Raw genomic sequence first — 9,346 nt, forward strand, 5'->3', positions numbered from 1 at the left:
ACCCCCTGCAGAGGAGGAGGAGGAAGAGGAGGAAGAAGAAGAGGAAGAGGAAAAAAAGGAGGAAGGGAAAAAAAAAATTCCCCCCTGGGTCGGCGCAAAAGAAGAAGAAGGGAGAAGGAGAAGGAGGAAGAAGAAGAAGAGGAAGAAAAGGAGGAGGAGGAAGAAGAAGAGGAAGAAAAAAAAAAAAAAAAAAATTGAAAACCCATCAACACCCCCCTGTGGAAGAAGAAGAAGAAGGAGAAGGAGAAGGAGAAGGAGGAAGAAGAAGAAGAGGAAAAAAAGGAGGAAGGATTAAAAAAAAAAAAAATATTTGAAAACCATCAACTCCCCTGCGGAAGAAGAAGAAGAAGAGGAAAAAAAAAAAAAAAAAAAAAATTTTGAAAACCCATCAAACCTCAAATCCACCACTCTCATCCATTCTCCACATCCTCTTCCGCACCCATCCTCCATCTTCTCTGCGCACCCAAGATCCCGTCGATGGGATCTGGGTTTTTTTTTTTTTTTTTTTTTTTTTTTTTTTCTGGGTTGCAGGAGGGAGAAGAGTGTGGGTGTGGGGGAAACTAAGTGTGGGTGTGGGGGAAGACAAATCGGAATTTTTTTTTTTTTTTTTTTTTTTTTTTTTGTTGGGATTTGCAAGTGGGAGAAGAAGATGAAGATGGGGGAGAGGAGGGAGGAGGGAGGAGGGAGGAGGGAAGAGAGGGGAGGGGGGAGGGGGAGGGGATGGACGAAATGATGGTTTTTTTTTATTTTTCTACTTTTTATTATTATTTTAATATTTAAAAAATATTAAATAATTGTTTTTTAGTTTTTAATAATTTTTTAATAGAAAGTAGGTCCCGAATCAAGCCACGTCAGCACTTAACAGAAAAATTGACGGAGGTATGACATTGTCACAAATTCGTAAGATGGGGTATGACATTGTCAATTTTAAAAAATGAGGTATGTAACTATCGTGATCATAATAGTTGAGGTAGTTTTTTGTACTTTACCCTATCTTTTTTTATAGTCTCTTTCAGAGTCTTTCTAACTTATCTTCTACTTCTTTTGCCCTGAGTCTCCGTATCATAATTTCATCTTCTAATTGAAGTATCTGTAGGTCTTCCGTTCATGTGTCCAAATCATCTTAATCGATTTTCTCCCATCTTAACCTCAACTGTGGTCACCCCTACTTTACCTCAGATATCCTCGTTCTTAATTATATTCTTTCTCGTTTGCCCACACATAAATCATACTCATATCCGTTACACTCATTTTTTGCACATGTTGCTTTTTGACAGCCCGATATTTTGTGCCATAAAACATCGTTGGTGACATGCCCGACCTTGATCTTCTCCAAACACTAGGGTAGGCGCATGTTGGTCGACATCCGAAGGTGACGAAGCCATATTAGGATGCATGAGAACTAAAACAATTAACCGACATAAATCAAACTTGTAAATTTAATTATAATAAATATGCAATTGTGGAATATGTTCAGAACATACAACTAATTCGAGACATTGAAAAGGAATAATATAAAATTGAATGAACAAGGAGATGAGTCTTACACCGAGAGGACTTGAAGATGCCGATGCGGGAGTGTCTTGACGTCGGGATTGTACGCCTCGATTCTAAGTCCTGAGGGGGCGCAAAGCAAAACATGATGGACCAATTCACCAAAAATATTATAATAATTTTTCCAAATAAAAAAAAAAAAAAAAAAAAAAAATTGAAAACCCAGAAACCCTTTTTCCCCCCGAGCACTCCCGCTTCCCTGCAACCCAAACACCTCATCCCACCTTACCCCCACCCTACCCCACCCCACCCCACCTCCCTCTCCTCCACTCTCTTCACCTCCCCTCCCATCCAAAAACACACCCCATGCCATCCAAACAAACGCCCAGATTTCATCGTCCCCCATATTTCTCCAATTCAGATCTGACTTTCCCTGTTTCGAATCCACCAAGATCATCCCCCACCTCTTCCTCATTGGCCATCATGCTTCTCCTCAACGGCGACACTATCCCTCACCTCTTTATCACCATCATCCGCTATGTCCTCCCATTCGAGGACCATACCATCCAGAAGCTCCTTCATCTCTACCTCAAGATCATCGACAAGACTAACTCCAAGGGGAAAGTCCTGCCAAAGACGATCCTCATTTGCTAGAACCTTTGCAACAACCTCTAATTTCTCTGCTGCTTGAACGAGTTCTAGATCATCGAGCCGCCGATCCCCTCGATTCTCGCAAATTTGAAACACTGCCACCCGTTCGTGCAGCGGAACGCAGTCCTGGCTATCATGTCCGTACCGGATGCCGTAGGGGGAGATGTTGTTAGACAGCGCGCCAGAAGAGAATGGAGGAGAGGGAGGTGGATCGGGGGAAGGGTTTTTGGGTTTTCAGTTTTTTTTTTTTTTAATTGAGTAAATTATTATAATATTTTTAATGAATAAAAAATTATTTTTTTGCCATGTGGCACAAATTTGGCAACCACGTGGCAGAAATGTGGTAGCCATGTCAGCTCTTAACGAATCAATTGATGGAAAATGTAACGGATGTATTATATTGAAATAAAATAGTACTTGAGGTATGAAAGTGAAATGTTTTAAAGATGTTGTATGAAATTGCAATAGACCACAAACCTGAGGTGATAAAGTGTAATTTACCTTAAATTTTTTTACATGAACAAAAAAAAAAGAAAAAAAAAGAAACTAGAAAGTGGGTTTGAGAATTCAAACTGGATACTTGAAAATGAATCCAATTTTGATTTAGACAGTTGTGAAAGTCAAATCTAATGATTAAAACATACAACACCAAACATAGAAAGGGAGAGAAAGAAGAAAAGAGAGATAGAGTTTTGTTACAGATAAGGTCCCCAACATAAAAAGTGTGGTTGTTGGCTGAGAGGGTGTAGTTTTGGCTAGGATTCCAACCATGGTTGGCGCCAACAATGTGGTCAGTCGCCACGATTGGAGTGAGCACTGCAAGCCCGAAGATGATGAAAACCAGAAACAATATTAGGTCGATTGAGTTGGAGGATGAGGACTTGGTGGACAACTTCCTTCACCTTTCTCTCTATCTGTCTTTCTGTCTGTCTCCTTCTCTCTCCCTGGGTTAATGGGAAAGTAGAAGAAAAGTTGTAGCTATCACCTCCTCACTACTCACTCTATTATTTTACTAGAGAAGAGAGTTTAAAAGTAGAATTATCTGGGTTGTGTGTGTGGGCACCACAACACAACAATAATATTATATGGAATCCAATCCAGTCCAATCCAACAAATGTTGACAGAGTGGTCCACTATATAGTGTGTATTGGAAGGGTATATATTTGAATTAAATGTTCGTGTTTATATTTCTGTAAATGAACGAAGAAAGTTGAGGTTCCATCATGAAACTAATTGGCAATATGAGGAGTAGTTCAATCTCTTATAAATCCATGCAAGATCATTCTTCCCATCATTGCAGAACTTATTCTCAACAATGAATACTATAGGAAATTTGGTAACTCATTCTCAAGAGGAGGAGGAGACTTGTGGTTTCTAACTTTTCATATGAATAGTAAGAGTTAGAATATCTTCCTACGCTCGACTCAAATTCAGAATTCAAGTTTCCCTCCACTTTTGGCCTACTTTGTAGCTGTTAAATAATTGTTCTTATGAAGAGTGAAAACTCAAGCATAAGAGCAAGTCCACCCCTAAAAAATGCACTGGCACCCAGCCCATTTAATCCACTTAGTGAACAGTGATAGACCCCATGAACAATTGAATTGGCCAAATGCATCTCCACCCCTAAAACTAAATAGCCTAGTCAATTTTATGAAAATATTATTAATTTTTATTATAAAATAATAATTTGATTTTTAATTTCTGACTTTATAGAAAAATATTATTAATTTCTGAATATTTATTTTTTTAAAGTTTTTTGGCCAAAAAATCTAGACTGTTGATCTGAAAATCGAAAGGTCCTCATTGTGCCATGTCAGTAGCCATTAATTTTAAATTTCAAATTTTTTTTTTACCGTTGAAATCCAATAGCCTATAAAAATAGCCATTGGAAATCCAATGGTCCACATTGTGCCACGTATCCACACAGAAGAACCCATATTGTGCCTGCACAGTGGGCCCATCTCGGCCACTCGCGACCATGCGCGTGTGTCTTCCACGAGCCTGGCGCAAAAAAAAAGGATATCAGGTGGTTGACGTCATGTAGGTCACACCTTGGCTCAACACATTCTGGGCCGGCCTAAAGACTGGCTTAGGTTGGGTGCCAGCTATTAGGCTCGGTTGGAGTGTTTTTCAGGGGTGTCTACTCAATTTTTGGACTTTAGGCCAGCCTATTTTCTTGGACTAAACTTTCTCTAAGAAATAACATCACATCAAATTTTAAAATTATCTAGTATTATTATAATGTCTGCATTATTTGCATAAAGAAATCACAAGTGAGGAAGTAGTGGTTGGTAATTGGTAGTAGTAAACATTTAAAAAAAAGTTTTTTTTTTTATCACAAATAGTCCCTGAAATTGACCCACACCATTACGATGGTCCCTGAAATAAAAAATTAATCAATGTAGTCCTTGAAAATAGGTGTCGCAAATCAATGTGATCCTTCCGTCACAATTCTGTTAAAAATTTCGTTAAGTGCTAATGTGGCACATAAATGGGCCCCACAAGATTTACGGGTTTTTATCACAAATGGTCCCTAAAAATGACCCACACTAGCAAGATGGTCCTTGAAATTGACTCATACCATCAATATGGTCTCTGAAATTGAAAATCAATCAATGTAGTCCATGAAAATAGATGTCGCAAATCAATATGATCCTTCACCATAGTTTTGTAAAAAAATTTGTTATGCGCTAATGTGAGTTTAATAATTAATTTAAAAAATGTCTAAACACCTTTTTGCACAATGAATTTTTTTTTTCTTATAGTAGGGCCTACTTCGAAAAGAGATATCTTCCATAAATTCTCAAAGGCACAAGGCTTAACCAAGGCCTAAGATGGGGTGTAGAAATCGTTTTCATCTAACAATAGAGGCACCTCGGTTATAACCTCATTATCTCATGGCAAACCTCGCCATTCTTTGCATCACCAGACCACCAGGGAAGCGCCGAACAAGCTCTCCAAGATTAAGGTTTTGAGGATGTTGATCCCCTAAATGTTAACAGTGATGTCTGTGTAGTCGTTGCCAATGGGCCAATTCATCACCAAAGTTGATCTCAATCCAGGTTCACTTCTGTGAAGGGTGTCAAAGTGTGTAAAGATGAGTGTTTTTTTTTTTTTTTTTTTTTTTTTTTTTTTTTTTTTTTTTTGTTGAGATTTTTTTTAGAGAATAGAGAGCGAAGGATGTAGAGAAATGTGGACTGGGATCAGAGGTTATTGTAGGACTGTGTTTTTGGGTCTTGACAATTTTTTTTATTAACTATTAAATTATTAAGCCTATTTGTAATATTTTTTTTTAATTTAATTAGACTTGTGTGACTCATTTGTGTGTTAAATTAGCACATAACATAATTTTTGACAGAATTGTGACAGAAGGACTACATTAATTTGAGACACTTACTTGCGGGTCTATATTGATTAATTATCAATTCCAAGGACCATTTAGATGTCGCGAGTCAATTTTAGGGACCATTTTGATGTCGTGAGTCAATTTCAAGGATCATTTGACTTATGGAACCCATTTATGTGCTACATCAACACTTAACATAATTTTAACAGAATTGCGTCGGAAGCATCACATTGATTTGCGACACCTATTTTCAAGAACTACATTGATTGTTTTTCAATATCAGGGACCATCTTGATGGTGATGGTCAATTTCAGGGACTATGTGTGATAAAAATCCTTTAAAAAATGGCATGAGTGGATAAATGCAGGCATGCTCTCATCTCATGTGTCCAAGTAAAAAGCCCAACTTCACGTTCATTCCTTGACTCTGGGTAGGTGGTGGTACACAGGCCACCATCTCAATATCTTTCTTCGAGTACTCAGTCCTGCATTATTTAAGGGTCGTTTACAACTGTTTTTTCAAAAAAAAAAAAAAAAAAAAAAAAAAAAACATTTACTTTTAGAAATACTTTCATATCCAAACCCAAAATGACGTTGTTTTCAACAAGATTTTTATAAAGCTCAAACTCGTCTGCACATTCTCACTTCACAAAGGCATGAAGCCACATAGAGCAATGATGTCCCTCACATGGACCAGCAGCACATCGTGAATCTCTTATGTCTTCCCCTAATTTTCTTCAACATTTCAAGTCATAAGCAGACGTCGTCAATCTCCAATCTCACCCGTCACCCATCAAATATCACATTAAGAATAATTATTATAAAAAGTCTTCGTTCAGTATGAGCAAACAAAAGGAACAATGAAAAGAGAAAAATAGTACTACTGCCAAGCCATCGAACCCACGATAAACTACAGTCAACTCCATAAACTAATTGACCAACATTGGAGCCATATGCCAAAAATACATTATGGACAATGGGGATTAAGTAAAATACATACTAGCAACATATGGAAACAATAGCATGGATTCCAAGATACCATAAAATTGTGAAGTAAATGCTCCTTTATAAAAAATTTCATTGTTCAAAAGGGTGAGAAGCTGAGCTCATTTCTAAATAACAAATCAATTTTTGTTGAGCATCTTCCACGGATAAAAACCAGATAGTATAGTTGTATAGTTTCCACGAGTCGATGTTTGCAGAAGAAGGATCCCCAATGACTTGGGTAATAACTACAACTCATAGCTAATAACCACCACCCATATCTTTTCAAGATTTTCCACATCCAGTCAAATTTCAGATTAGACTATTCAACTAATGTCTTTTTCGTTCTTAATTGCCATGGATTATTCCATCTCTTTGCAATGCCTTGCTTTTGATTAAACCTTGGAGCTTGCATGGCTAGTTTTAGTCTCTGGTTTCCTTTAACACAACCACCTAGCTCTTTCAAAACTTTCTTAAGCTTTGGATCTTCTACAAATTCGTTAGAGAGTTCTGAGTAGTAACTAGTAAGTGCAATTACTGTTTCCTCTGCTTGACCTAATTATTTATAGAGACTAAATCCTAGATGGCTAGAAGATGAGGCTCTGCATAGTACTAGGCACTCCTTAATGTCTATGCCAATCTCTACAGTCTTGCTAGCTGGTAAAAGCGACATCGTGCCGAACACCAATGGCTATTGGGATGGGTATGGCCTAGTTGTAGAGCCCCCAATTTATGTCATGGACGCGCCGGAGATCCCATAACCCATACCATGGTCAGCCTAGAAAGTCTATGATCCATTAGTGGCTAAAACGCCCATTACCAAAAGGCAGACTACGTCTTATTCCTTTAAGGTAATTTGTGGTCTACTCATGACGTCAAGGGTTAAACCGTCATATTGAACATATTGTCCACGTGTTCTTCTCATAATGGATGTGGTTAATTTATGTCTCTACAAATGCCACCACGTCTGCTTATGTTTATATAGGAAATAAAAGGAGATGTACTATCTAATTGAATATGACTTTTTTTCCAAGACAAGATAGGTTTTCAAGTCATAAAAGGAAAATATTTCCTTTTATTTCCTCAGAATGATATAGTATAAACAGGAGACACTTCTTGCTTGATTTCACATGAAGTTAGTAGAGGACTATCTCATCTAGGGGCTGGGCAGGGGCTGGGCCTGGCTCAAAATTGAAGGGACCGGACCGGACCCGCTTGAAAATACAATAAGCTGGGCGGGGCGGATTTTACTATTTTAAAACTAAGAGTCGGACCTAATATGGCCCATATAAAATGGGGTGGTTCCTACTGGTCTAACGGGTACGCTATTTTTTTTCCCTTTTAATTTCCAGTATTCCAGAACCTAGATTCCCAGTTGAATTCGAGTTTGAAATCAAATTAGGACAAGAAAAAGGGTCGAATCAAGCTCTTTCCTTAGCCATTGTGAGAAAATCTTGCAAGCGTCCATCTTGTGATCAACAACTGCAGCCAATTAATGTTTTCTTTTTTGGTCAACATAGAAGGTGAGGGACGACCTCATTGAGGTCGTCTTCCTGAACACATAAAGGAATCGATGGTTGAGAACAAGTCATGGACGACCCAGTTGACGCACGAGTGTTAGACGAAATGCATAACTACATGCTTGAGCAAGTCGTAGGCTATTTTGAGGTAGGGGCTTTGTTAATTGGTAGCTTAAAGGTGGACTCAATAGATTCAGGTAAGCTATCAACGGCAGAGAAAGAAAGCTCGACAAAATCGATCGAGTTAATAGCGCCACAAAATCTGGCAAGTTGAACCATATTAAGTGGTCAGCTCCGATCTATTCACGTTCGTCTTCTCCAATTTGTTTGAGCGCCACAGAATTGGCCCAGTTGTTCACCTTCGTCTTCTTAGATCTACTTGAGCCCACCATCTTCTCCGATTTGAAGCCTCACAATGTTCGTCTTCTCTAATCTAATTGAGTCCGCCGTCTTTCGTCGTTCATCCCCTCGAGTTCAACAGAGAGAGAGAGAGACTAAGTTTGTCATTTGTCCCTTTGAGTTCGATAGAGAGAGACCAAGAATTGAGAGGGATGAGAGTTATTCTGGACTTTGGAAGAGAGAAATCGAGATGGAGGAGATCGAGATACGAGAGGGATGACAGAGAAAAGAGATTCAGTCTGAGTTTGAGAGTCTTCGAGAAAATGAATTGAGAGGAGATTCAATTCATTGGATACGGTCCAGGGCGAGGGCCCGTGTCTTTAGAAAATTGGATCTGCCTCGCCCTGCCTCGTTTTGTATATAACATAATATGGACCCGCCCCAAACCTCTAGTACACGACCCTACTCGTGGGCCCAGGGCCCGTTTGCCCACCCCTAATTGCAGCCCTTTAAAACTCTTTAGGCTTAAAGCATCTAATTATTAGGTTGATCATTCTGCACAGTAGGATGGACACATGCTTAATGAGCATTTTTGGTCATGGGCCTACCTTCGTCTTTTAGACTGGCAAAGTGGGAAAGTCCACTGTCATGGCATGTCTAGGCAGAGTGCCAACATGTTGTCTGTAGGGCGCACATGCGCAGTGATTAGTGTGCTAAGGTGATCACAGACCTCGAAGAATGATGCCAAGTTATTAAGAGTGATGACCTTGTGACTCTAAGTATAAAAAGTGGCCCATATGGCTCTAAGTGCTTCGAATGATCTGTGTACATGTAGATGATAATTAGGTCTAGTGCGCATGAAGTTTGATGGCCTGCCCTTAACCTGTGCGGGCATGAGGGCCTTCTGATATGGTTATCCCAAATATTAGAGGAAACATATTAAGGTGGTGAAGCGTTGAGTCTGTACTTATTAATAATCATGTTCTGCTTCTCAAGTTCTACACCTTGTTTTG

The sequence above is a fragment of the Pyrus communis genome, chromosome 9 (assembly GCF_041283825.1).
Source record: "Pyrus communis isolate YQ-2024b chromosome 9, ASM4128382v1, whole genome shotgun sequence".
NCBI lineage: Eukaryota > Viridiplantae > Streptophyta > Magnoliopsida > Rosales > Rosaceae > Pyrus > Pyrus communis.